Source organism: Arachis hypogaea, chromosome 15, assembly GCF_003086295.3.
Source record: "Arachis hypogaea cultivar Tifrunner chromosome 15, arahy.Tifrunner.gnm2.J5K5, whole genome shotgun sequence".
Classification (NCBI taxonomy): domain Eukaryota; kingdom Viridiplantae; phylum Streptophyta; class Magnoliopsida; order Fabales; family Fabaceae; genus Arachis; species Arachis hypogaea.
Genome location: NC_092050.1, coordinates 66853771 through 66881421, shown reverse-complemented (window position 1 = coordinate 66881421; position 27651 = coordinate 66853771). Strand labels below are relative to the sequence as shown.

General features: G+C 41.1%; 1 non-coding gene across 1 annotated transcript; it reads right to left on the bottom strand.

Moving 5' to 3' along the window:
* Positions 1-20524: 20524 nt before the first annotated feature.
* Positions 20525-20632, bottom strand: LOC112753899 (small nucleolar RNA R71). Its single transcript, XR_003178261.1, has one exon. It is a non-coding gene; the product is annotated as a small nucleolar RNA R71 (small nucleolar RNA).
* Between the last annotated feature and the right edge of the window lie 7019 nt (positions 20633-27651).

Sequence of the window (27651 nt, the reverse complement as noted above, 5' to 3'; positions counted from 1 at the left end):
CCTCGGGTCGTTCTCCCTAGGAATTGAAATAAAGTGTCCTTGTTATTGGTTATGAGTTATTTTTGGGGTTTTTGATAGGAGACATGAAAGATAAATGGCAAGAAAGTAAACTAATAGCTAAAAAGGTCTTGGCAAGGCTTGGTGGTCAAGGATCTCTATCCTAATCACTAACCACAATATGAGAATTGGCAAGGATCAACCCCATTAAGTCATCCTCTAACTAATAAATGAAAGTCAAATGAGCTATGTCAATCCAAGTCCATAAGTCCTAGTTCTACACCAAATCAATTAGTGAGATCTAGCGTTAATGGCTCCCAATCGTCAATCACTTGGACATTAGCAACTCAAGAGTTTCTAAGTTACCTTCCCAATCCAAGAGCATAAAATTCTATACTAAAATCCAACTAAGCATTTCATCAAACACTTAGAAGGCATAAAGGAAAGTAAATGAACTAAGCAATTCAACAATAAAAGAACATGAATCAAAAATTGCATTTAAAGGAAAATAGAAGAACAAAAGTGCATCAATATAAAAGGAAAGAATTACAAGAATTAAAAGCAAAATTAGAGAGAGGAAAGGTAGAAGAAGAAGAATTACACAAGGAAAGGTAAATCAAAGCATGAATTAAACCTAGATCTAAGAAATTCTAAGCTAGATCTAACCTAATCCTAATCCTAGAGAGAAGTGAGAGCTTCTCTCTCTAAAGCTAACTTTTCCTCCAAAAATTAAACTAAACTAAACTATTGTGTGAAAGTATGTAGATTCCTCTTCATTCCTTGGATTAAATAGCATCAGAAGCGAGTTGGATTTGGGCCTGGGAAGCCCAGAATTTGCCCCCAGCGGATTCACTTTAAGTGGGTCACGTGTGGACATCGGCGCGTACGCGTACAGTGCGCGTGCACGTCGATTGACAAATTTTCATCCACGCGTACGAATCATATGCGCGTACGCATTGCCATGCGACCTCATCATTTCACGCATGCACGTCTGCTGCGCGTGCGCGTCGTTGAGCTTATTCCAAATCCTTACGTTTGCCATGATTTCTCCACTTTGCATGCTTTCCTCTCCATTCCTTTGATCCATTCCTAGCTTTTTCAACCTGAAATCACTTAACAAACAAATCAAGGAATCTAGTGGAATCAAAGGTGAATTAAATTTAGCTAATTAAAGACCTAGAAAGCATGTTTTCACACTTAAGCACAAATTAGGAGACTATCATGAAACCATGCTATTTCATTGAATAAATGTAGGTAAAAGGTGATAAAATTCCCTTAAAATCAATACAAGATAAACCCTACAAATGGGGTTTATCAGATATCCAAGAGAATATACTCTGGCTATCGTCCAATGACTACGTTGAACATCATGTAGACCGCTTGTGGTTGTCAGGCGCGCGGATTGTGGCTAAGCGAGTAACAAAGATAGTGGGTGATTGTCACGGGTCACCCCTTCATTCTGACTTAACTGAATTAAGTACAAGAGTATATCTTGGAGAAGAAGTAGGCGTGAATTGAAAGGAAAATAATAGTACTTGCATTAATTCATGAAGAACAGAAGAGCTCCACACCTTAATCTATAAGGTGTAGAAACTCCACCGTAGAAAATACATAAGTGAAAAGAGGTCTAGGCATGGCCATGTGGCTAGCCTCCAAGTCCAAGGATGATAATATCATAATCCCCTAATACAATAGTAAAAAGTGCTATTTATACTAAACTAGTTACTAGGGATTACAGAAAATGAATAACTAAGTGCAAATAGTGCAGAAATCCACTTCTGGGGCCCACTTGGTATGCGCTTGGGCTGAGCATTGAAGTTTTCACATATATAGGCCATTCTTGGAGTTAAATGCCAGCTTGGGTGCCAGTTTGGGCGTTTTATTCCAGTTCTGGTGCCAGTTCTGGCGTTTTACGCCAGAAAAGGGTCTTTGGTGGGCATTTGAACGCCAGTTTGGGCCATCAAATCTCGGGCAAAGTATGGACTATTATATATTTCTGGAAAGCCCAAGATGTCTACTTTTCAAAGAAATTGAGAGCGCGCCAATTGGGCTTTTGTAGCTCCAGAAAATCCACTTCGAGTGCAGGAGGGTCAGAATCTAACAGCATCTACAGTCCTTTTTCAGCCTCTGAATAAGATTTTTGCTCAAGTCCCTCAATTTCAGCCAGAAAATACCTAAAATCATAGAAAAACACAGAAACTCATAGTAATATCCAGAAATATGATTTTTGAATAAAAACTAATAAAAATATAATAAAAAGTAACTAAAACATACTAAAAACTATGTAAAAAGAATGCAAAAAAGGGTATAAATTATCCGCTCATCAACAACGAGGATACTAATCTCACGGACTCGGTCTTTGTATTAGATACCCAAAAGAATATACTCCGGCTATTGTCCAATGACTATGTTGAACATCATGTAGACCGCTTGTGGTTGTCAGGCACGCGGATCTTGGCTAAGCAAGTAACGAAGATAGTGGGTAATTGTCACGGGTCACCCCTTCATTCTGACTTAACTGAATTAAGTACGAGAGTATATCTTGGAGAATAAGTAGGCATGAATTGAAAGAAAAAACAATAGTACTTGCATTAATTCATGAAGAACAGCAGAGCTCCACACCTTCATCTATGGGGTGTAGAAACTCCACCGTAGAAAATATATAAGTGAAAAGGGGTCTAGGCATGGCCGTGAGGCCAGCCTCCCAAAGAGGTTCTGTTCTGAGGGTTACCTGAAACTGTAGGTCGATCTCGGACAAGATCTTCTGTGTTGGTCGGAGATGACGTATCCAGCTAGTGGAAGTGGCCGGAGCTGTTGCGTCTGACTTGTTGGACTGGCAACGTTGCTGATCCTTTGTCACCGGAGGGTGGTGGTACCTGCAAGGGACTCTGATGCTTAAGTTAACAAGGGTATTAAGCAGGTATTTAAGTAGCATCAGAGTATGAGTTATACCTGGGTGCTCCAGTGTATTTATAAGGTTGTAAAGTGATCTTTCTGGAGATAAGATAGTTATCTTATCTTATCTTTGAGTAGAGTTATCTTTATCTTTGTGGGAACCGCCCTTATCTTTCTAGGCTTGAGCTGCCTTTAGACTTGGACCGTGCTCCTCTGTTTGGGCCAGCTTTGGGCTCCTCTACGATTTGGCCGAACTCTTTAAGAAGTGGTCGGGTAATCTTGACCTGAAGAGGTCGGTTGACTCAGCCCGGGTCGAACAGCTCAACCCAGGGTATGAACAGCTCGAGTCCCTAGTTTTAGGACTTCACTCTTTCTCTAGAGAAGCCGAGCTCAAGCACTTTGGTTGATTCTGTTGAAGCTTCTTGAATGTGAAGCATTTTCCTTTTCTTCTTTTAGTTTGAAAGTGCGCGCTTTGCATTTTTGCTCTTGTCTTGGGAACGTGCGAGGTTTTAAATGTTCATTAATTTCATTTTTTTCTGTTTCCCTCTTTTCTTTTGTATTTTCCGAACCTTTCGCTTCTGCTTTACTTTTGTTTTTCTCATCCCTTTGCATTTTGTCGTTTTGCTTTGAGGTGCTTCTTTCCTTCTGTTCGCTTCGATTCAAGGGTGCTTCGTTGCCGCAGTTTCCTCCGAACCTTTTCCTCACGCTCGTCTCTTCTTCCTTTTTACAGGTTAGTACTTTCCCTTCCTTTTTAGTCGCTTTTTTACATTTGTCTGACCTTGGAGAAAGTTTGAATCTTTCTGCTTTTGTTGTGTCTGGTTGTTGTTGTAATGTGTGTTCTGGGATTTTCTTCGTCTTTTGTATGAACCTTTTCACCTTTCCTGATGGTTGATGCTTTTAGGGCTTTGCATGTTGTTACCTGTTTCTGTATTCTTTGATTTTTGAAGCTTTTGGGATAATGGCTTTGTTTGATTCTGAAAAAAGGTTGCGTCTTTGATGATTTCCACTTGGCATGTTTTGATGTTGGTAGTTCCTTTTTGCTGATAGACTGTAACTGTAGTTTGTTGAAAGATGGCTACTGTTCATACCCTGGGTCGAGCTGTCCGACCCGGGATTTTTAATGACAAGTCAACCAACCTCTTCAGGTCAGGACTATTTGACCTCTTCTCAAAGAGCTCGGCCAAATCACCAGGAAAAGCCCAAATAGGGCCCAAACAGAGGAACACGACCCAAATCCAAAAGTAGCCCAAAGCCTACAGAGATAAGGGCGGTTCCCTTGAAGATAAGATGACCTCACTCAAAGATAAGATAAGCTAACTATCTTATCTTCAAAAAGATCACTCCTCATCATTATAAATACACTGGAGTACCCAGGTATAACTTATACTCTGATTCTACTAAAAACCTGCTTAATACCCTTGCTAACTTAAGCATCGGAGTCCCTTGTAGGTACCCCCACCCTCCGGTAGCGAAGGATCGACATCACCAACAAGTTCAACAAGTCGAACACGGTGGCTCCGGCCACCACCAACAAGTCAGACACATCAGCGCCGACCAGCACAGAAGATCTCGTCTGAGATCGACCTACAGTTTCAGGTAACCCTCGGAATATTGGCGCCGTTGCCGGGGAACCTGGAAGTCATCCCATCACCATGGCGGACAACTTGGACAACGACCACAACTCTAATTTGGAGAACAGAATGCCGCATAAGAAAGCAAAGATCACACTAAACGATACTCCTCAACCTAACAAAGATAAGAACTCATGAAACGTGGGAGCCATGGAGGCACTTCAAGATCGCCTAAAACAACTCGAAAAAAGGGTCGAGTATCAACGGAAAGCCGAGAGAGACATACGAAGGGAAGCTAGGCGACGCCGCGAATTAAAGGACAAGCTCCTAAAGCTTGAAGCCGATCTCAAAGCTAAAACTACTCAATCCAGCCACGAAGACAGCTCCCGCAAAGACCAAGACCTATTTACCAAAGAGATCATGAAGGCCAAAATCCCAAAAGACTTCAAACCTCCCGACATGACTCTATACGATGGCACATCAGATCCTAGCCATCATCTAAGCAACCTCAGAAGTAGAATGTATCTCACTGACGCCTCAGATTCAACTCGGTGCAAAGCCTTCCCGACTACCTTGACGAAAACAACAATTAAATGGTTCGACAATCTGCCCCCTAGGTCCATCTCAAGCTTTGACAACTTAGCCAAAATGTTTCTAGCCAGATTCTCCATCCAGAAGGACAAGGCTAAACACGCCCCAAGTCTACTAGGGATCAAGCAAGGAGATCGGGAAAGTCTTCGTAGTTACATGGAAAGATTCAACAAGGCATGTTTGGACATACAAAATCTTCCAACAGAAGCAGCTATTATGGGTCTCATCAATGGCCTGCAAGAGGGACCTTTTAGTCACTCCATATCGAAAAAACATCCCATATCTCTAAATGAAGTGTAAGAATGAGCGGAGAAATACATCAATATAGAGGAAAACTCTCGAATAGGAAAGACCTCAAAACCCGGATCTGCTTACTCCTCCCGAGATAAGGATAAAGAATCCATGAAAAAAGAAGATCAACATAGAGAAAAGATCAATAAATATCATAATTACACCTCCCTTCCGGTGTCTCTTATAGATATTTATCGAGAAGTATGCCACACCAAAAAAATACCTCTACCTCGCCCACTCAAAAGCAAGAAAGGAGGAGGAAATCGGACAGAATACTGTGAATACCATCGAATCTACGGACATCCCACCAACGAGTGCTTCGATTTAAAGAATATCATAAAAAAATTGGTAAGAGAGGGAAGACTAGATCGGTACTTAGCCAACAAATCAGATGAGCCAAGAAAAAGAAGAAGGGACGAAGAGGTCGGACGACCTGAACGACCACCTCGTACCCCGGAGCGACATGTCCACATGATACATGGGGGATTTGCGGGAGGAGGAATCTCCAAATCATCTCGCAAAAGACATCTGAAGGAACTATATCATGTCGAAGGAGGAGAAGGAGCACCCGAACTCCCCACTATCACCTTCACCAAAGAGGACGCAGCTGGCGTCATCTCAGGACATCACGATCCCATGGTCATCACTATCATATTAGCCAACATTAATCTCCATCGTACGTTGGTAGACCAGGGAAGCTCGGCTGACATACTGTTCAAAATCGCCTTCGACAAACTCGTCCTAGAGGAAAAAGAGCTCAGAGCATATCCAAACAGCCTATTCGGGCTGGGAGACACTCCAATCCAACCACTTGGATACATCTCCTTACACACTACCTTTGGAAAAGGAAATCGGTCAAGGACACTCAACATAGACTACATCTTGGTCGACGTGAGTACAGCCTACAATGCCCTGATAGGTCGGACAACACTGAATCAACTCGGCGCAGTACTCTCGACTCCACATCTATGCGTGAAGTTCCCAACCACAGAAGGGATCACTACAATAAGAGCAGACCAGAAGACAGCGCACCGCTGTTACAACGAAAGTCTGAACCTAAGGGGCAAAGGAGAAGAAATCCACACCATTGAACTCGGGAGAGTTCGAGGGCAGGAAGAGCTTCGTCCACAACCTGAAGGTGAGACAGAAAAAGTCCAAATTGGAGATACTTCAGAAAAAACAACTAGTATTGGCACAATCCTAAAAGGAGACATAATGGAGTCCCTCATACAGTTCTTAAGAGACAATGTCGACCTCTTTGCATGGAAAGCCACAGACATGCCGGGCATAGACCCTAAGTTAATGTGCCACAAGTTGGCAGTTTACCCAGGATCTCGGCCAGTACAGCAGAGACGTAGAAAGCTCGATCCAGAACAATCCAAGCTATGGAAGAACAGGTACAAGCTCTACTGGAGGCAGGATTCATAAGAGAAGTCAAATACCCACTATGGCTAGCTAACATCATCTTGGTGAAAAAATCAAATGGGAAATGGCGCATGTGCACTGACTACACTGATCTCAACAAAGCCTGCCCAAAAGATCCTTATCCACTCCCAAGTATCGACGCTCTGGTGGATGCCTCCTCCAGATACAAATACCTCTCGTTTATGGACACCTATTCGGGATACAATCAAATCCCGATGTACCCACCTGATCAAGAAAAAACTTCATTCTTAACCCCGAAAGCAAACTACTGCTACATCGTCATGCCGTTCGGACTCAAGAACGCAGGAGCCACTTATCAAAGATTAATGAATAAGGTCTTCGCAGACCACATTGAAAAAGTCATGGAAGTCTACGTGAACAACATGCTAATAAAGACACAAAGGGAAGAGTCGTTACTGTCCGACCTCACCCAAGTATTTGACACTATAAGAAAGCATGGCATGCGACTTAACCCTGCAAAATGCACCTTCGCAGTAGAAGCTGGAAAATTCTTGGGTTTTATGCTCACACAAAGAGGAATCGAGGAAAATCTGGATAAATGCCGGGCCATACTCGACATGAAGAGCCCGACTTGTATCAAAGAGGTACAACAACTCAATGGAAGATTGGCAGCCTTGTCTAGATTTTTAGCTGGATCGGCAATAAGATCTCTCCCCTTCTACGCCACTCTAAGGAAGGGAAAAAGGTTTGAATGGACGATGGAGTGCGAGCAGGCCTTCCAAGATTTCAAAAGATTCTTGGGATAACCACCTATTCTAACTCGGCCACGGGAAGATGAACCACTTGTATTGTACCTCGCAGTAGGAAATCGAGCAGTAGCCTCAGCACTCGTCTGAGAAGACGACAGTGGACAACAACCTATATATTTCATCAGCAAAGCACTAGAAGGGTCCGAACTGAACTATCAAAAAATAGAAAAATTTGCCTACGCTCTCATACTAACATCTCGACGACTTCGCCCATATTTCCAGGCCCACATCATCAGGGTTCAGACCAACCAGTCCATAAAAGGCATTTTGTAGAAAACAGACTTAGCAGGAAGAATCTTACAATGGGCAGTCGAGTTGTTCGAATTCGACCTTCAGTATGAAGCTTGGACAGCCATCAAATCACAGTATCTGGCCGACTTCATTGCAGAATTTATGGATACCCCAGAAATCCCAACAGAATAGAATTTCTACGTAGATGGTTCCTCAAACAAAACCGGAAGTGGCACGGGCATGATAATAGAAAGCGATCAGGGAACCCAAATCGAACTTTCCCTCAAATTCGAGTTCCCTGCTTCAAATAACCAGGGAACAGCTCGGACAAATCGGGGAATATGAGGTCCGCCACATACCTCAGGAACAGAATGCTCGAGCTGATGCACTCTCAAAACTAACCAGTACCAAACCAGGGGGTAACAATAGAAGCCTCATCCAGGAAATGCTGCAGAACCCGTCAAACTCGGAAGAAGAAAAGGTCCTAGCCATAACAGGTCTGGATCAAGGATGGATGACTCCCATAATTAACTACCTCGAAACAGAAACACTCCCAACAAATAAGAAGGAGGGAAGAAAGTTAAAACGGGAGGCACAATACTACACCATCATAAATAATACTCTATACAAGAGAGGGATTTCAACACCACTATTGAAATGTGTGCCGACTTCTAACACAAAGGAAGTTTTAGAAGAAGTACACAGTGGCATCTGTGGCAACCATCTCGGAGCACAGGCTCTTACCAAAAAGGTACTCCGGGCCGGATTCTATTGGCTGACTCTACAAAAAGAAGCAACAGAATTCGTAAAGACATGTCCACCATGTCAGAAACATGCCAACTTTCACATCGCCCCACCAGAGGAGCTTATCAGCGTAACCTCACCCTGGCTATTCGCAAAATGGGGACTCGACCTTCTCGGTCCTTTCCCTCAAGGATCCGGACAAGTTAAATTCCTCATTGTGGGGGTAGACTATTTCACAAAATGGATTGAGACGGAACCCCTAGCTAACGCCACTGCTCAAAGAAGTCGAAAATTCCTATATAGAAACACTGTCACAAGGTTTGGGGTTCCATACTCCATCACCACAGACAATGGCACTCAATTTACAGATGCAGGCTTCCGAAAATTGGTGGCCGATCTGAACATAAAACATCAATCCACATCCGTAGAACACCCCCAGGCCAATGGACAAGCAGAAGATGCTAACAAAGTCATATTAGCCGGGTTAAAATGGAGATTACAGGATGCAAAGGGAGCCTGGGCTGAAGAGCTCCCGCAAGTCCTATGGGCATATCAGACAACTCTACACTCCACCACAAAGGAATCACCTTTCCGATTAGCTTACGGAATGGAGGCAATGATCCCAATGGAGGTCGAAGAAGGATCGCCCATAGTGATCCACTACAGTGAAGAGGCCAACTCCCAACTTCAAAGGGAAGAACTCGACCTACTTCCAGAAATCCGAGAAAGAGCTCAGATCAGGGAAGAGGCATTAAAAACATCGAATGGCTTCAAGATACAATCAAAAGATAGTGCTGCGAGGCTTTGCCAAGAACGACCTCGTCCTAATCTGAAATAACATCGGAACAACTCGACTGGGAGAAGGAAAGCTGGCAGCAAACTGGAAGAGTCCCTACCGAGTCATAGAAGTACTCGGAAGAGGCTACTACAAGCTATCCGAACTCAAAGGGCGAGAGCTCCCAAGGTCATGGCACGCCTGCAACTTAAGGAGGTACTACAGTTAGGAGGTAATAAAGATCTTAGGACGAGGTGCACTCTTTTTACTTAAAAAGTTTTTTTAACGAGGCACCAAGCCAAGATCTATGAAGTACCTAACTTAAAGGGGGTAAAACTCCCACATGTATATATTTGCATATTTTCTATTTTGAATAAAGTTTTTTCAGATTTTTTACAAATCCTTTATCAAGACGTATTAATCTGAAACGCAAAATTTCATCGCCCGATTATAAAGCTACAGATCGACAAAAGTGAAAACCAAATTCGCTGCCCGATCACGATAAAGGCCAACAAAGATAAAAACCAAATTCATCAAAGGTCGACCAAGCGAGGATCAAGCTCAATTTCTACAGAATTGACAAAGATGAAAAGCGACAAAACATATTAAATACAAGAAGTTATTAAAAATGATCCATAAGAAAGGACCTAACGAGGTCTTAATAAAAATGGGTCGCTAGAAAAAACTTAAAGATGGACCGACATAAAGAAGTCGGAATAGTCGACTATAACAAAGTTATAAAAAGTAAATCCCTAAGAAAGAGGCCTGACCAGCCCTGAAAAAGAAGATTACTAAAAATAACTTAGAAGGGATCGACATGACGAAGTCGTCCCAACAAAATCACAAGTTATGAAAGTAATCCATAAAAGAGACCTGACAAAGGTCCAAATGAAATGGATTACTAAAAATAACTTAGAAGGGAACGACATGACGAAGTTGTCCCAACAAAATCACAAGTTATGAAAGTAATCCATAAAAGAGACCTGACAAAGGTCCAAATAAAATGGATTACTAAAAATAACTTAGAAGGGACCGACATGACAAAGTCGGCCCGATCAAGCTACCAAAAGTTATAAATGTGTAATCCATAAAAGAGACCTGACAAAGTCCGAACAAAATGGATTACTAAGAAATAACTTAAAAGAGATCGACATGCGGAAGTCGGACCGAAAGCTACAGGATCGTCAAAAGAAAACCCCAAGGGGTTACTCACAAAGAGATCGATCGACAGAAGGTATGCGCCATGAGGGAGCTTGAATCGGACCCAGAAAGCCATAACCTCAAAAGGAATCAATCTACAAAAATGAAAGTACAAAGGCAATCAAAAGAGGTCAGAAAACAAGATTCCAATGCCCTAAAGATGCCTGGAAAATACTAAGCAAGCAAGCGACAAGCATATCACAAAAATTTGCTATAATAACAAGACTCAAGAGGCCACCTGGAGTCGACCCCAAGAGGCTTGAAAAACTACCTTTGTTTTTTCAAAATAAAGGTTGCTAAAAAAGAAACTAAAGTATCCAGAAGTCAAGACCACATACTACAAAAAAAAAGAGTTCAAAGCCCACAGACCGGCCTATACACAATACATCAGAAATAATCATAGAAAATCCAAAGACTTCCCAGTAGCAGCATCCCGAGGTGAAAGAGGATGAGTTTGAAGGGGTACCGCATTTACCGTTCCATCATCCCGATTCAGTATCTGGACGTCGGGATCAGACTCAGGCTGACCGACTTCAGTTGCCAGAGTTGAAGAAGGCGGGGCAACAGAGACTTTAGCAGAAGGTACGAGAGAAGGGTCGACATCATCATCATCATCAGGGTCATCAGGGACAATCTTACCATCCTTTACAACATTATCCAAGCTAAAAAGAGTAAGGTCAAGCTCGGGCGCAAGAACTCGAAATTGATCCTTCAAATTCTCATAAGCAGCATTTACACTGCCTACAAGATGACCCTGAAGCTCGGCATAGTCAGCTCGGGCAGACTCCAAATCCTCCCTAAGACCCATCATCTCCCTATAAGTGGTGACATAGCTTTCCTTATGCTTAAATGCTATATCTTCAGACAACTTGGCAGAAGCTACCAAGGCAATAGCTCGAGTCTTCTCACCCTCCAACTCTTTCTCCAGTTTGGCCACTTTCACCTCAAGCTCCTCCTTCAAACCCTTCATCCGGTCGAACTCCAACTTGGCCTCCTCCATAAAGGCCTTTGTTGCATGAATTGGAAGATCCTGGGTGTAGTCCGATATAAAGTTGTCCCCATATGTGCCATCTTGATACTGCTCCGAGTAATAAAATCCAAATGACGAAGAAGAGAAACATTGTCAGTAGGAATGGCACCATAGGGACCAATTTGCTGATCAACAAACTCGACAGCATCGAAATTGGGGGCATCCAGGTTGAAGGGCTCAGCGGTCCTCTATCTTTTTGGAGGAGGAGCGCCAGTAGGAGAAGAGGTGATAGCAGAAGTCTGGGGAGGATCGACCAAATGAACCCGAGGGGTAGGAATCATCCTCCTCAGTTCAGGAGAGCTTGGTAATGGTTGTTTTGGCAGAACATAAGAGGATCCTTCCCCAACCGCCTTGGCTGAGATGTTCTGGGCAGCTGTAGCCTTCCTCGCCTTTTTAAAGGCTTTCATGGAATTGTTGTTCTTGGCCATCTCTGAAAAAACAAAATCAACCAAAAAAGCAAAGTTACGAACTAGAAAGAAAGGAAGCAAAGTAAAACATAACAAAAACAAATCGGCCAGTACCCAACACAGTTCGGACTAGGGAGGGGTCCCCCAGAAATCTCTTGGTATCGAGATGGGGAGGTTCCCCCCAAATATCTTCCAAAACATTCACAAAATCTTGCTCGACTTTGTCAAGCATCTTCCACGAGTATCGAGACACAACAACGTTCTTTTGCCAGCACAAGGGGAAGGCAGGCTCATTATTCAGTTCCAAGAAAAATGGTCAAGCTCCCTCAACAGCTCGGACGTTAAAAAAGTAGTTCTTAAAGTTCCTAAAGGACTCATCATACATAGCAAACACTTTATGTCCCTGGGCAGATCGAAAGGAAATCCAAGAAGCCTTCTTTTTGGAGGAAATCCCGGACTTAGTCAAAACAAAGAGATAAAGAAAGAGGATCTGAGAAGGTTTGACATCCAACTCTTGGCAAAGCAACTGGAAGATTTTGATAAAACCCCAAGAGTTCGGATGGAGCAGGGATGGAGCAACGTTACACGACCACAACAAGTCGGTCTAGAAGGAAGTAAAAGGGAAAGTAATGTTCAGCTGGCTGAAAAAATAGTCATAGGCATAAAAGAAGGGACGCTCCCCCTGGACCAAGGTCGGGAAACAAACCCTCTCATCGGAATCAGGCGCTACAAGCTCATAATCTTTTTCCTGAGCGCGACTACTACAAATCCTATAACACTTCCTCAACTCTACACAGTACTCCGTATTTACCACGGAGACACACATCAACACAAGGGAGTCCAGCCAATCAGACATACCCTTAGGAACCTTGGAAGATGTCTCAACAATATTTTTGCGAGAAGACATGGCCAACTAGTCCTACAAGCAAGAAAAAGAAAAATGGATTACTAACCAAAATAGCTCAGGTGAAATCCAAGGAAACATCTTGGACAAAAATGGCTCAAAGTAGTACAAACAGTAAAAGGAAAACCCCAAGACACGCACCAAGGTCTAGAGGTATCCTTTGGAGGCAGGGACAGAGTAAGGACTCAGAAAAAAAGTCTACAAAGGCTAAACATCCCAGCAAAGACTCTAAGAAACGCTTCAAAAAGAACGACGCAAATCAAAGCAAGTTATCAAAAAACCATCGTCTTCTACAAATCTATCAGCAAAGAAAGCTACCAACTGGGCAAAAATCAAGGGGCAATCTTTTCAGAAGCAAACAGGTGCAGTTCATAAAACTCAAGCATCAAAGTATAACCAGAAGCAGCAACAACATGCGAAGCCCTAAAAGCATCCACATAGGAGCATGCATAAAGTCATAAGAAAACCAGAAAACATGCATGACAATGACAACCAAGTATGATAAAAAAACAAAAGGTCCAAGCTTTCCAACAAAACTCAGGCAAAACCAAAAACTTTACCAAGAATAGAACAAGGTAAGCACAAGAAAAGAATGAAAAGAAGAACCAACCTGAAAGAAAGTGCTGAAGAAGTAGAAGAGACGAAATCTAGAATTGCCTTCGAGCAAGGAAAGCACCAACAACCACCAAATGGCATCACAGAGAGAAGCGTGAAGATGCGAAAAACGAAAATCCCAAAAGAACAAGGAGGCACAAATGAAATAGAAGAATAAGAGAGAAAGAGGGAAGTTACAGTGAAGAGAAACAGAAAAGAGAAAGTTCCAATGTAATTCAAAAATAAAACAAGAAAGTGGGAGGCAAAGAAACGGAACGTTAAAAGATTAATGGGGCATTAAAACCCTTGCACATTCCCAAAGCAAGGAACGCCTGTTTTTGAAATCAAAGAAAAGAGAAGAAACGCTCTGTATTCAAAAGGGGCCTCTACAAAAAGAAATCGACAATGCTCGAGCTCGGCTTCTACAGAGATGGACTGAAGTCTTGAAACTGGGGACTCGACCTCAAAAGGAAGACCACGCTCAAGCAGGGGCACTGTTCATACCCTGGGTCGAGCTGTCCGACCCGGGATGTTTAACGACAAGTCGACCGACCTCTTCAGGTCAGGACTATCCGACCTCTTCTCAAAGAGCTCAGCCAAATCACCAGAAAAAGCCCAAATAGCACCCAAACAAAGGAACATGACCCAAATCCAAAAGTAGCCCAAAGCCTACAGAGATAAGGGCGGTTCTCTTGAAGATAAGATGACCTCACTCAAAGTTAAGATAAGATAAGAATCTTATCTTCAAAAAGGTCAATCCTCATCATTATAAATACACTGGAGCACGCAGGTATAACTCATACTCTGATTCTACAAAAAACCTGCTTAATACCCTTGCTAACTTAAGCATCGGAGTCCCTTGCAGGTACCCCCACCCTCCGATGGCGAAGGATTAGCATCATCAACAAGTCCAACAAGTCGGACACGGCGGCTCCGGCCACCACCCACAAGTCGGACACATCAGTGCCGACCAGTACAGAAGATCTCGTCCGAGATTGACCTACAGTTTCAGGTAACCCTCAGAACAGCTACTTTTGATGACTTTTTGATTTTGTGACTTTCTTCTCGGAGTGTCTTTTGTTTGACAGAAGGTTATTTTTCTTGCTGAGATGTCCTTGTAGATTTTCTTGAGTCCTCGTTCTGTTACTGCCTCCAAAGGATGCCCCTGGACCTTGGGTTGTATCCTGGGATTTCCTTTTGTCATGTGTGCCTTAGGTCGAGTTATATCTATTTTTGTCTGAGCTGGTTTCTTTTGTTATGCCCGAGCTGTTTATTTAGTAATCCCTTTCTCTTTTTCTTTGCTGTAGGACTAGTTGACCATGTCTTCTCGTAAAAATATTGTCGAGACCTCCTCCAAAGTCCCCGAGGGTATGTCTGATTGGCTGGACTCCCTCGTTCTGATGTGTGTTTCCGTAGTTAATTCCAAGTACCTTGTGGAACTTAGAAAACATCACCGGATCTGTAGTCGTGGAGATCAGGAGAAAAACTCTGAATTGGTAGCGCTTGACTCTGATGAAAGGGTTTACTTTCCTTTTCTAACCCAGGGAGAACGTCCCTTCTTCTATGCCTACGACTATTTTTTCAGCCAGCTGAATGATGAGCGGATAATTTATACGCTTTTTGGCATTGTTTTTAGTATGTTTTTAATAGAATCTAGTTACTTTTAGGGATGTTTTCATTAGTTTTATGTTAAATTCACATTTCTGGACTTTACTATGAGTTTGTGTGTTTTTTTGTGATTTCAAGTATTTTCTGGCTGAAATTGAGGGACTTGAGCAAAAATCAGATTCAGAGGTTGAAGAAGGACTGCTGATGCTGTTGGATTCTGACCTCTCTGCACTCAAAATGGATTTTCTGGAGCTACAGAACTCAAAATGGCGCGCTTCCAATTGCGTTGGAAAGTAGACATCCAGGGCTTTCCAGCAATATATAATAGTCTATACTTTATCTAAGTTTAGACGATGCAAACTGGCGTTCAACGCCAGCTCTCTGCCCAATTCTGGCATCCAGGGCCAGAAACAAGTTGCAAAGTGGAGTTCAACGCCCAAACTGGCACAAAAGCTGGCGTTCAACTCCAAAAAGAGCCTCTACACATGGAACATTCAGGCTCAGCCCAAGCACACACCAAGTGGGCCCCGGAAGTGGATTTATGCATCAATTACTTACTTCTGTAAACCCTAGTAACTAGTTTAGTATAAATAGGACTTTTTACAATTGTATTAGATATCTTTGGATTATATTTTGATTTATTGATCACGTTTGGGGGCTGGCCATTCGGCCATGCCTACCCTCTATTCACTTATATATTTTCATACGGTAGAGTTTCTACACTCCATAGATTAAGGTGTGGAGCTCTGCTGTTCCTCAAAGATTAATACAAAGTACTACTGTTTTTCTATTCAACTCAACTTGTTCCGCTTCTAAGATATTCATTCGTACTTCAACCTGAATGTGATGAACGTGACAATCATCATCATTCCTCATGAACGCGTGCCTAACAACCACTTCCGTTCTACCTTCGATTGAATGATTATCTCTTAGATCTCTTAATCAGAATCTTCGTGGTGTAAGCTAGATTGATGGCGGCATTCATGAGAGTCTCGAAAGTCTAAACCTTGTCTGTGGTATTCCGAGTAGGAATCTGGGATTGAATGACTGTGACGAGCTTCAAACTCGCGATTGCTGGGCGTAGTGACAGACGCAAAAGGAGGGTGAATCCTATTCCAGCATGATCGGGAACCTCAGATGATTAGCCGTGCTGTGACAGAGCATTTGGACCATTTTCACAAGAGGAGGGGATGTAACAATTGACAACGGTGATGCCCTTGCATAAAGCCAGCCATAGAAAGGAGTAAGACTGATTGGAAGAAGACAGCAGGAAAGCAGAGGTTTAGAGGGACGAAAGCATCTCCATGCATTTATCTGAAATTCTCACCAAGGATTTACATAAGTGTTTCTATCCCTATTTTCTGTTTAATTAGTATTATTTTCGAAAACTCCATAATCAATTATTATCCGCCTGACTGAGATTTATAAGGTGACCAAAGCTTGCTTCATACCAACAATCTCCGTGGGATCGACCCTTACTCACGTAAGGTTTATTACTTGGACGACCCAGTGCACTTGCTGGTTAGTTGTATCGAAGTTGTGACAAATTATGAATTGAGATTAGAGCACCAAGTTTTTGGAGCCATTACCGGAGATCACAATTTCGTGCACCAAGTTTTTGGCGCCGTTGCCGGGGATTGTTCGAGTTTGGACAACTGACGGTTCATTGGTGCACGAATTGTGAATCATACTTTTCACAACGCGTACCACTAACCAGCAAGTGCACTGGGTCGTCCAAGTAATACCTTACGTGAGTAAGGGTCGAATCCCACGGAGATTGTTGGATTGAAGCAATCTATGGTTATCTTGTAAATCTTAGTCAGGAAGTCAATTATGTTTATCAGTTGAATTGCGAATAACCAAGAGAGCATAAATTAAAGGTTACTTGTTGTGCAGTAATGGAGAATATGTTGGAGTTTTGGAGATGCTTTGTCTTCTGAATCTCTGCTTTCCTCTGTCTTCTGATTCACGCACGCACTTCCTCCTATGGCAAGCTGTGTGTTGGTGGATCACCGTTGTCAATGGCTACCTTCCATCCTTCCAGTGAAAACTACGCTCACGCGCTCTGTCACAGCACGGCTAATCACCGGTTGGTTCTCGATCTGGTTGGAATAGGATTTACTATCCTTTTGCGTCTGTCACTAACGCCCAGCCTTCAGGAGTTTGAGGCTCGTCACAGTCATTCAATCCTTGAATCTTACTCGGAATACCACAGACAAGGTTTAGACTTTCCGGATTCTCATGAATGCTGCCATCAATTCTAGCTTATACCACGGAGATTCTGATTAAGAGATCTCAGAGATACTCATTCAATCGGATGTAGAACGGAGGTGGTTGTCAGGCACACGTTCATGGTTTGAGGAAGGTGATGAATGTCACGGATCATCACCTTCATCACAGTTAAGCGCGAATGAACATCTTAGATAGGAACAAGCGTGTTTGAATGGAAAACAGAAATACTTGCATTAATTCATCGAGACACAGCAGAGCTCCTCACCCCCAACAATGGGGTTTAGAGACTCATGCCGTCAGAGAATACAAAGTTTAGATCTAAAATGTCATGAGGTACAAAATAAGTCTCTAAAAGTTGTTTAAATACTAAACTAGTGGCCTAGGTTTACAAAAAATGAGTGGACTATGATGGATGATGCAGAGATCCACTTCTGGAGCCCACTTGGTGTGTGCTGGGGCTGAGATTTAAGTAAGTCACGTGCAGAGGCCATTTGTGGAGTTGAACGCCAGTTTTTGTGCCAGTTTGGGCGTTCAACTCCAGCTTTTGATCCTTTTCTGGCGCTGGACGCCAGAATTGGGCAGAGAACTGGCGTTGAACGCCAGTTTATGTCGTCTATCCTTGTGCAAAGTATGGACTATTATATATTTCTAGAAAGCCCTGGATGTCTACTTTCCAAAGCAATTGGAAGCATGCCATTTCGAGTTCTGTAGCTCCAGAAAATCCACTTTGAGTGCAGGAGGTCAGAATCCAACAGCATCAGCAGTCCTTTTTCAGCCTGAATCAGATTTTTGCTCAGCTCCCTCAATTTCAGCCAGAAAAATACCTGAAATTACAGAAAAACACACAACTCATAGTAAAGTACAGAAATATGAATTTTCCCTAAAAACTAATGAAAATAGACTAAAAACTAACTAAAACATACTCAAAACTATATGAAATTAACCCCAAAAAGCGTATAAAATATCCGCTCATCATTCATCTTGTTGCTCAGATTGGGTAACTTTCTTTTCGTTTTCTTTTCAAAAAGTTTTCAAAAAATTTTTCAAAAATTTCTTTCAAAAATTTCTCCTTTGTTTTCGAAAAAAAAATTTTAAGTAAAAATGTTTTAAGTAAAAATTTTAGAAATGAATTCTAGTGTTTCATGAAGCATGTTGAAGCCTGACTGGCTGTAAAACCATGTCTAAATTTTTTTGGACTGAGGTTTCACTTATACTCAAGAGAAGAGCTTCTTTGTCTTTCTTAGCAAATTAGCTGATGCATGTAATAGCATACTAAAGCTTGGTTGGATATTAAGTCATGCCTGACCCTTTGATTGGAGCTTTAGATTAAAGAGCATAAGATTCCTGGAATTCATATTAAAAATTTTGGAATCCTTATTTTTCTTTTTCAAAATGATATTCGAAAAAAATTAAAAGAAAATACAAAAAAATTTCATAAAATCATAAAAATCAAAAATATTTTTCATGTTTCTTGTTTGAGTCATGTGTCATGTTATAAGTTTGGTGTCAATTGCATATTCATTTTGTATTTTTCGAAAATTCATGCATTCATGGTGTTCTTCATGATCTTCAAGTTGTTCTTGGTAAGTCTTCTTGTTTGATCTTGATGTTTTCTTGTTTTGCATCTTTTCTTGTTTTTCATGTGCATTTTTGCATCCATAGAGTCTAAACATGAAAGATTTCTAAGTTTGGTGTCTTGCATGTTTTCTTTGCATTAAAAATTTTTTCAAAAATAAGTTCTTGATGTTCATCTTGACATTCAAAGTGTTCTTGGTGTTCATCTTGACATTCATAGCATTCTTGCATGCATTCCTTGTTTTGATCCAAAATTTTCATGCATTGCATCATTCTCATGTTTTTCTCTCTCATCATTAAAAATTCAAAAATCAAAAAATTATCTCCCCCTTTTTCTCTCATAAATTTTGAAAATTTGGATTGACTTTTTCAAAAAATTTTAAAATCTAGTTGTTTTCATGAGTCAAATCAAAATTTCAATTTAAAAATCTTATCTTTTTCAAAATCTTTTTCAAAAATCAAATCTTTTTTATTTTTCTTAGTTATTTTCGAAAATTATAAAAATATTTTTCAAAAATATTTTTCTTATCTTTTTCACATAATTTTCGAAAATATCATCATCAATTAATGTTTTGATTCAAAAATTTCAAGTTTGTTACTTACTTGTTAAGAAAGATTTAAACTTTAAGTTCTAGAATCATATCTTGTGATTTCTTGTGAATCAAGTCATTAATTGTGATTTTTAAAATCAAATCTTTTTTTAAAAACTAATTTCAATCATATCTTTTCAAAAATATCTTCTTATGTTATCTTTTTCAAAATTTGATTTTAAAATATCTTTTCTAACTTCTTATCTTCTTATCTTTTCAAAATTGATTTTCAAATTTGTTTCAACTAACTAACTAACTTCTTGTTTGTTTCTTATCTTTTTCAAAACTACTTAACTAACTCCCTCTCTCTCTAATTTTCGAAAATATCTCCCTCTTTTTTTAAAAAAAAATTGTTTTAATTAACTAATTATTTTAATTTTTTGATTTTTAATTTTCGAAAATTTCTAACCTTTTTCAAAAAAAAAAACAATTTTCAAAAATCACTAACTCTTTTTCAAAATTATTTTCGAAAATTCTCTTTCTCTTTCATCTCCTTCTTTTCTTCTACTCACACAGGGGAACCTCTATACCTATGGTAAAAAGGATCCCTATTATTATTATTTTTCTGTCCCTCTTTTTCATATGAGCAGGAGCAAGGACAAGAATATTCTTGTTGAAGCAGATTCAGAACCTGAAAGGACTCTGAATTACAACAAACCAGTAAGCACCTGTCAGGAATTTTTGAACAAAAAGAGGAGATGGCAGCCGAAAATAATAATAATGCAAGGAGGATGCTTGGTGACTCTACTGCACCTAATTCCAATTTACATGGAAGAAGCATCTCCATTCCTGCCATTGGAGCAAACAATTTTGAGCTGAAACCTCAATTAGTTTCTCTGATGCAGCAAAACTGCAAGTTTCATGGACTTCCATCTGAAGATCCTTTTTAGTTCTTAACTGAATTCTTGTAGATATGTGATACTGTTAAGACTAATGGAGTAGATCCTAAAGTCTACAGGCTCATGCTTTTCCCTTTTGCTGTAAGAGACAGAGCTAGAGTATGGTTGGACTCTCAACCTAAGGATAGCCTGAACTCTTGGGATAAGCTGGTCAAGGCTTTCTTAGCCAAGTTCTTTCCTCCTCAAAAGCAGAGTAAGCTTAGAGTGGATGTTCAGACCTTTAGACAGAAAGAAAGTGAATCCCTCTATGAAGCTTGGGAGAGATACAAAGGACTGACCAAAAAGTGTCCTTCTGACATGCTTTCAGAATGGACCATCCTGGAAATATTCTATGATGGTCTGTCTGAATTAGCTAAAATGTCATTGGATACTTCTGCAGGTAGATCCATTCACCTAAAGAAAACGCCTGCAGAAGCTCAAAAACTCATTGACATGGTTGCTAATAACCAGTTCATGTACACTTCTGAAAGGAATCCTGTGAATAATGGGACGCCTATGAAGAAGGGAGTTCTTGAAATTGATACTCTGAATGCTATATTGGCTCAGAATAAAATATTGACTCAGCAAGTCAATATGATTTCTCAGAGTCTAAATGGAATGCAAGCTGCATCCAACAGTACTCAAGAGGCATCTTCTGAAGAAGAAGCTTATGATCCTGAAAACCCTGCAATAGCAGAGGTAAATTATATGGGTGAACCTTATGGAAACACCTATAATCCATCATGGAGAAATCATCCAAATTTCACATGGAAGGATCAACAAGAGCCTCAACAAGGCTTTAATAATGGTGGAAGAAATAGGTTTAACAATAGTAAACCTTTTCCATCATCCACTCAGCAACAGACAGAGAATTTTGAGCAGAATCCATCTAGCTTAGCAAATTTAGTCTTTGATCTATCTAAGGCCACTGTGAGTTTCATGAATGAAACAAGGTCCTCCATTAGAAATTTGGAAGCACAAGTGGGCCAGCTAAGTAAAAGGATCACTGAAATCCCTCCTAGTACTCTCCCAAGCAATACATAAGAAAATCCAAAAGGAGAGTGCAAGGCCATTGAATTAATCACCATGGCCGAACCTGTGAAGGAAGGAGAGGACATGAATCCCAAGGAGGAAGACCTCCTGGGACGTCCAATGATCAATAAGGAGTTTCCCTCTGAGGAACCAAAAGAATCTGAGGCTCAACTAGAGACCATAGAGATTCCATTAAACCTCCTTATGCCATTCATGAGCTCTGATAAGTATTCCTCTTCTGAAGAGAATGAGGATGTCACTGAGGAGCAAGTCACCAAGTACCTTGGTGCAATCATGAAGCTGAATGCCAAATTATTTGGCATTAAAACTTGGGAAGATGAACCTCCCTTGTTCACCAATGAACTAAGTGATCTGGATCAACTGACATTGCCTCAAAAGAAACAGGATCCTGGAAAGTTCTTAATACCTTGTACCATAGGCACCATGATCTTTAAGGCTCTGTGTGACCTTAGTTCAGGAATAAACCTCATGCCCCTTTCTGTAATAGAGAAACTGGGAATCTATGGGGTACAAGCTGCTAAAATCTCATTAGAGATGGCAGACAATTCAAGAAAACAGGCTTATGGACAAGTAGAGAACGTGTTAGTAAAGGTTGAAGGCCTTTACATCCCTACTGATTTCATAGTCCTAGATACTGGGAAGGATGAGGATGAATCCATCATCCTAGGAAGACCTTTCCTAGCCACAGCAAGAGCTGTGATTGATGTGGACAGAGGAGAATTGATCCTTCAAATAAATGAGGACAACCTTGTGTTTACAACTCAAGGATCTCTCTCTGCATCCATGGAGAGGAAGCTTGAAAAGCTTCTCTCAAAGCAGAGTCAAACAAAGCCCCCACAGTCAAACTCTAAGTTTGGTATTGGGAAGCCACAACCAAACTCTAAGCTTGGTGCCAAACCCCCATATCGAAACTCTAAGTTTGGTGTTGGGAGGTCTCAACAAAGCTCTGCACATCTGTGAGGCTCCATGAGAGCCCACTGTCAAGCTATTGACATTAAAGAAGCGCTTGTTGGGAGGCAACCCAATGTTTATTTATCTAATTTTCATTGTTTTTCATGTTTTATTAGGTTCATGATCATGTGGAGTCACAAAATAAATATAAAAATTGAAAACGAAACCAAAAACAGCAGAAGAAAAATCACACCCTGGAGGAAGACCTTACTGGCATTTAAACGCCAGTAAGAAGCATGTTTTGGGCGTTCAACGCCAGAACAGAGCATGGTTCTGGCGCTGAACGCCAGAAATGGGCAGCATCTGGGCGTTTGAATGCCAGAATTGTACCCTGGAGAAGAGCTGGCGCTGAACGCCCAGAACAAGCATGGTTCTGGCGTTCAACGCCAGAAATGGGCAACAAATGGGCGTTCAACGCCTTGAACAAGCACCAATCTGGCGCTGAATGCCCAGAGTTGTGTGCAAGGGCATTTTGCATGCCTAATTTGGTGCAAGGTTGTAAATCCTTGAACACCTCAAGATCTGTGGACCCCACAGGATCACCTCAGGATCTGTAGACCCCACAGGATCCCCACCTACCTCCACTCACTTCTTCTCACCCCTCTTTCACACAATCCCACAAACACTCTTCCCCAAAACTCTTCACCAATCACCTCAATCTCTCTTCCCTATCACCACTTCACCACTCACATCCATCCACTCTTCCCCATAAACCTACCTCATAAACTCCACCTACCTTCAAAATTCAAAATCAATTTCCCACCCAACCCACCCTAAATGGCCGAACCTTACCCCTCCTCCCTTCCCTATATATAGCCCTCCATTCTTCCTCATTTTCTCACACCACAACCCTCCTTTCTCTTCTTGGCCGAAACACATCTCCCTCTCCCTCTCCTCCATTTCTTCTTCTTCTTCATCTATTCTTTCTCTTCTTGCTCGAGGGCGAGCAAGATTCTAAGTTTGGTGTGGTAAAAGCATAAGCTTTTGTTTTTCTATTACCATTGATGGCACCTAAGACCGAAGAATCCTCTAGAAAAGGGAAAGGGAAGACAAAAGCTTCCACCTCCGAGTCATGGGAGATGGAAAGATTCATCTCCAAAGCTCATCAAGACCACTTCTATGATATTGTGGCCAAGAAGAAGGTGATCCCTAAGGTCCCTTTCAAACTCAAGAGAAATGAGTATCCGGAGATCCGACATGAAATCCAAAGAAGACGTTGGGAAGTTCTAACAAACCCCATTCAACAAGTTGGGATCCTAATGGTTCAAGAGTTCTATGCCAATGCATGGATCACTAGGAACCATGATCAAAGTAAGAACCCGAATCCAAAGAATTATCTCACAATGGTTCGGGGGAAATACTTAGATTTTAGTCCAGAAAATGTGAGGTTGGCGTTTAACTTGCCTATGATGCAAGAAGATGCACGCCCTTACACTAGAAGGGTCAACTTTAATCAAAGGTTGGACCAAGTCCTCATGGACATATGTGTGGAAGGAGCTCAATGGAAGATTGACTCCAAAGGTAAGCCGGTTCAATTAAGAAGACTGGACCTCAAGCCTATGGCTAGAGGATGGTTGGAGTTCATCCAACGCTCCATCATCCCCACTAGCAACCGATCTGAAGTTACTGTGGATCGGGCCATCATGATTCATAGCATCATGATTGGAGAGGAAGTAGAAGTTCAGGAAGTCATCTCCCTTGAACTCTACAAAATAGCTGAAAAGTCATCCCCCATGGCAAGGCTAGCTTTTCCTCATCTTATTTGCCATCTATGTTACTCAGCTGGAGCTTTCATAGAAGGAGACATTCCCATTGAGGAAGAGAAGCCCATCACTAAGAAAAAGATGGAGCAAGCAAGAGAGCCCATTCATGGAGCTTAAGAGGCGCAGGAAGCTCATCACCATGAGATCCCGGAGATGCCTCAAATGCATTTTCCTCCACAAAACTATTGGGAGAAAATCAACACCTCCCTAGGAGAATTAAGTTCCAACATGGGACAACTAAGGGTGGAACATCAAGAGCACTCCATCATCCTTCATGAAATCAGAGAAGATCAAAAAGTAATGAGGGAGGAGCAACAAAGACAAGGAAGAGACATAGAAGAGCTCAAGGACATCATTGGTTCCTCAAGAAGAAAACGCCACCATCACTAAGGTGGACTCATTCCTTGTTCTTACATTTTCTGTTTTTCGTTTTCTATGTTAAGTGCTTATCTATGTTTGTGTCTTATTACATGATCATTAGTAGTTAGTAACTATGTCTTAAAGTTATGAATGTCCTATGAATCCATCACCTCTCTTAAATGAAAAATGTTTTAATTCAAAAGAACAAGAAGTACATGAGTTTCGAATTTATCCTTAAACTTAGTTTAATTATATTGATGTGGTGACAATGCTTCTTGTTTTCTGAATGAATGCTTGAACAGTGCATATGTCTTTTGAAGTTGTTGTTTAAGAATGTTAAATATGTTGGCTCTTGAAAGAATGATGACAAGGAGACATGTTATTTGATAATCTAAAAAATAAAAAAAAATGATTCATGAAGCAAGAAAAAGCAGCAAAGAACAAAGCTTGCAGAAAAAAAAGAGAAAAAAATAGCGAAAAAAAAAATAGAAAGAAAAAGAAAAAGCAAGCAGAAAAAGCCAAAGCTCTTAAAACCAAAAGGCAAGAGCAAAAAGCCAATAACCCTTAAAACCAAAAGGCAAGGGTAAATAAAAAGGATCCCAAGGCTTTGAGCATCAGTGGATAGGAGGGCCTAAAGGAATAAAATCCTGGCCTAAGCGGCTAAACCAAGCTGTCCCTAACCATGTGCTTGTGGCGTGAAGGTGTCAAGTGAAAACTTGAGACTGAGCGGTTAAAGTCAAGGTCCAAAGCAAAAGAAGAGTGTGCTTAAGAACCCTGGACACCTCTAATTGGGGACTTTAGCAAAGCTGAGTCACAATCTGAAAAGGTTCACCCAATTATGTGTCTGTGGCATTTATGTATCTGGTGGTAATACTGGAAAACAAAGTGCTTAGGGCCACGACCAAGACTCATAAAATAGCTGTGTTCAAGAATCATCATACTGAACTAGGAGAATCAATAACACTATCTAAACTCTGAGTTCCTATAGAAGCCAATCATTCTGAACTTCAATGGATAAAGTGAGATGCCAAAACTATTCAAGAGGCAAAAAGCTACAAGTCCCGCTCATCTGATTGGAGCTATGTTTCATTGATAGTTTGGAATTTATAGTATATTCTCTTCTTTTTATCCTATTTGATTTTCAGTTGCTTGGGGACAAGCAACAATTTAAGTTTGGTGTTGTGATGAGCGGATAATTTATACGCTTTTTGGCATTGTTTTTAGTATGTTTTTAGTAGAATCTAGTTACTTTGAGGGATGTTTTCATTAGTTTTTATGTTAAATTCACATTTCTGGACTTTACTATGAGTGTGTGTGTTTTTCTATGATTTCAGGTATTTTCTGGCTAAAATTGAGGTACTTGAGCAAAAATCAGATTCAGAGGTTGAAGAAGGACTGCTGATGCTGTTGGATTCTGACCTCCCTGCACTCCAAATGGATTTTCTGGAGCTACAGAACTCAAAATGGCGCGCTTAAAATTGCGTTGGAAAGTAGACATCCAGGGCTTTCCAGCAATATATAATAGTCCATACTTTGCCCAAGTTTAGACGATGCAAACTGGCGTTAAACGCCAGCTCTCTGCCCAATTCTGGCATCCAGCGCCAGAAACAAGTTGCAAAGTGGAGTTCAACGCCCAAACTGGCACAAAAGCTGGCGTTCAACTCCAGAAAGAGCCTCTGCACGTGGAACATTCAGGCTCAGCCCAAGCACACACCAGGTGGGCCCCGGAAGTGGATTTATGTATCAATTACTTACTTCTGTAAACCCTAGTAACTAGTTTAGTATAAATAGGACTTTTTACTATTGTATTAGATATCTTTGGATTATATTTTGATCTATTGATCACGTTTGGGGGCTGGCCATTCGGCCATGCCTACCCTCTATTCACTTATGTATTTTCATACGGTAGAGTTTCTACACTCCATAGATTAAGGTGTGGAGCTCTGTTGTTCCTCAAAGATTAATGCAAAGTACTACTGTTTTTCTATTCAACTCAACTTGTTTCGCTTCTAAGATATTAATTCGCACTTCAACCTGAATGTGATGAACGTGACAATTATCATCATTCCTCATTAACGCGTGCCTGACAACCACTTCCGTTCTACCTTCGATTGAATGATTATCTCTTAGATCTCTTAATCAGAATCTTCGTGGTGTAAGCTAGATTGATGGCGGCATTCATGAGAGTCCGGAAAGTCTAAACCTTGTCTGTGGTATTCCGAGTAGAACTCTGGGATTGAATGACTGTTACGAGCTTCAAACTCGCGATTGCTGGGCGTAGTGACAGACGCAAAAGGAGGGTGAATCCTATTCCAGCATGATCGGGAACCTCAGATGATTAGCCATGCTGTGACAGAGCATTTGGACCATTTTCACAAGAGGAGGGGATGTAACCATTGACAACGGTGATGCCCTTGCATAAAGCCAGCCATAGAAAGGAGTAAGACTGATTGGAAGAAGACAGCAGGAAAGCAGAGGTTTAGAGGGACGAAAGCATCTCCATGCATTTATCTGAAATTCTCACCAAGGATTTACATAAGTGTTTCTATCCCTATTTTCTGTTTAATTAGTATTATTTTCGAAAACTCCATAATCAATTATTATCCGCCTGACTGAGATTTATAAGGTGACCATAGCTTACTTCATACCAACAATCTCCGTGGGATCGACCCTTACTCACGTAAGGTTTATTACTTGGACGACCCAGTGCACTTGCTGGTTAGTTGTATCGAAGTTGTGACAAATTATGAATTGAGATTAGAGCACCAAGTTTTTAGAGCCATTACCAGAGATCACAATTTCGTGCACCACTGAACATTACTTTTTCTTTTACCTCTTTTGAGACCGACTTGTTGTGGTCGTGTAATGTAGCTAAATCCCAACTCCATCCAAACTCCTGGGGCTTTATCAAGATCTTTCAGTTGCTTTGCCAAGAGTTGTATGTCACACCTTCTCAAACTCTCTTTCTATATCTTTTTGTTTTGACCAAGCCTGGGACTACCAAAAAGAAAGCTTCTTAGGTTTCTTTTAGGTCTGCCTAAGGGCATAAAGTGTTTTCTATGTATGATGAGTCTTTTAGGGATTTTAAGAACTACTTTTTTAAGGTCCGAGCTGTTGAGGGAGCTCGACCAATTTTCTTAGAGTCGAATGGTGAACCTGCCTTCCCCTTATGTTGGAAAAAGAAAGTTGTAGTATCTAGATATACGTGGAAGATGC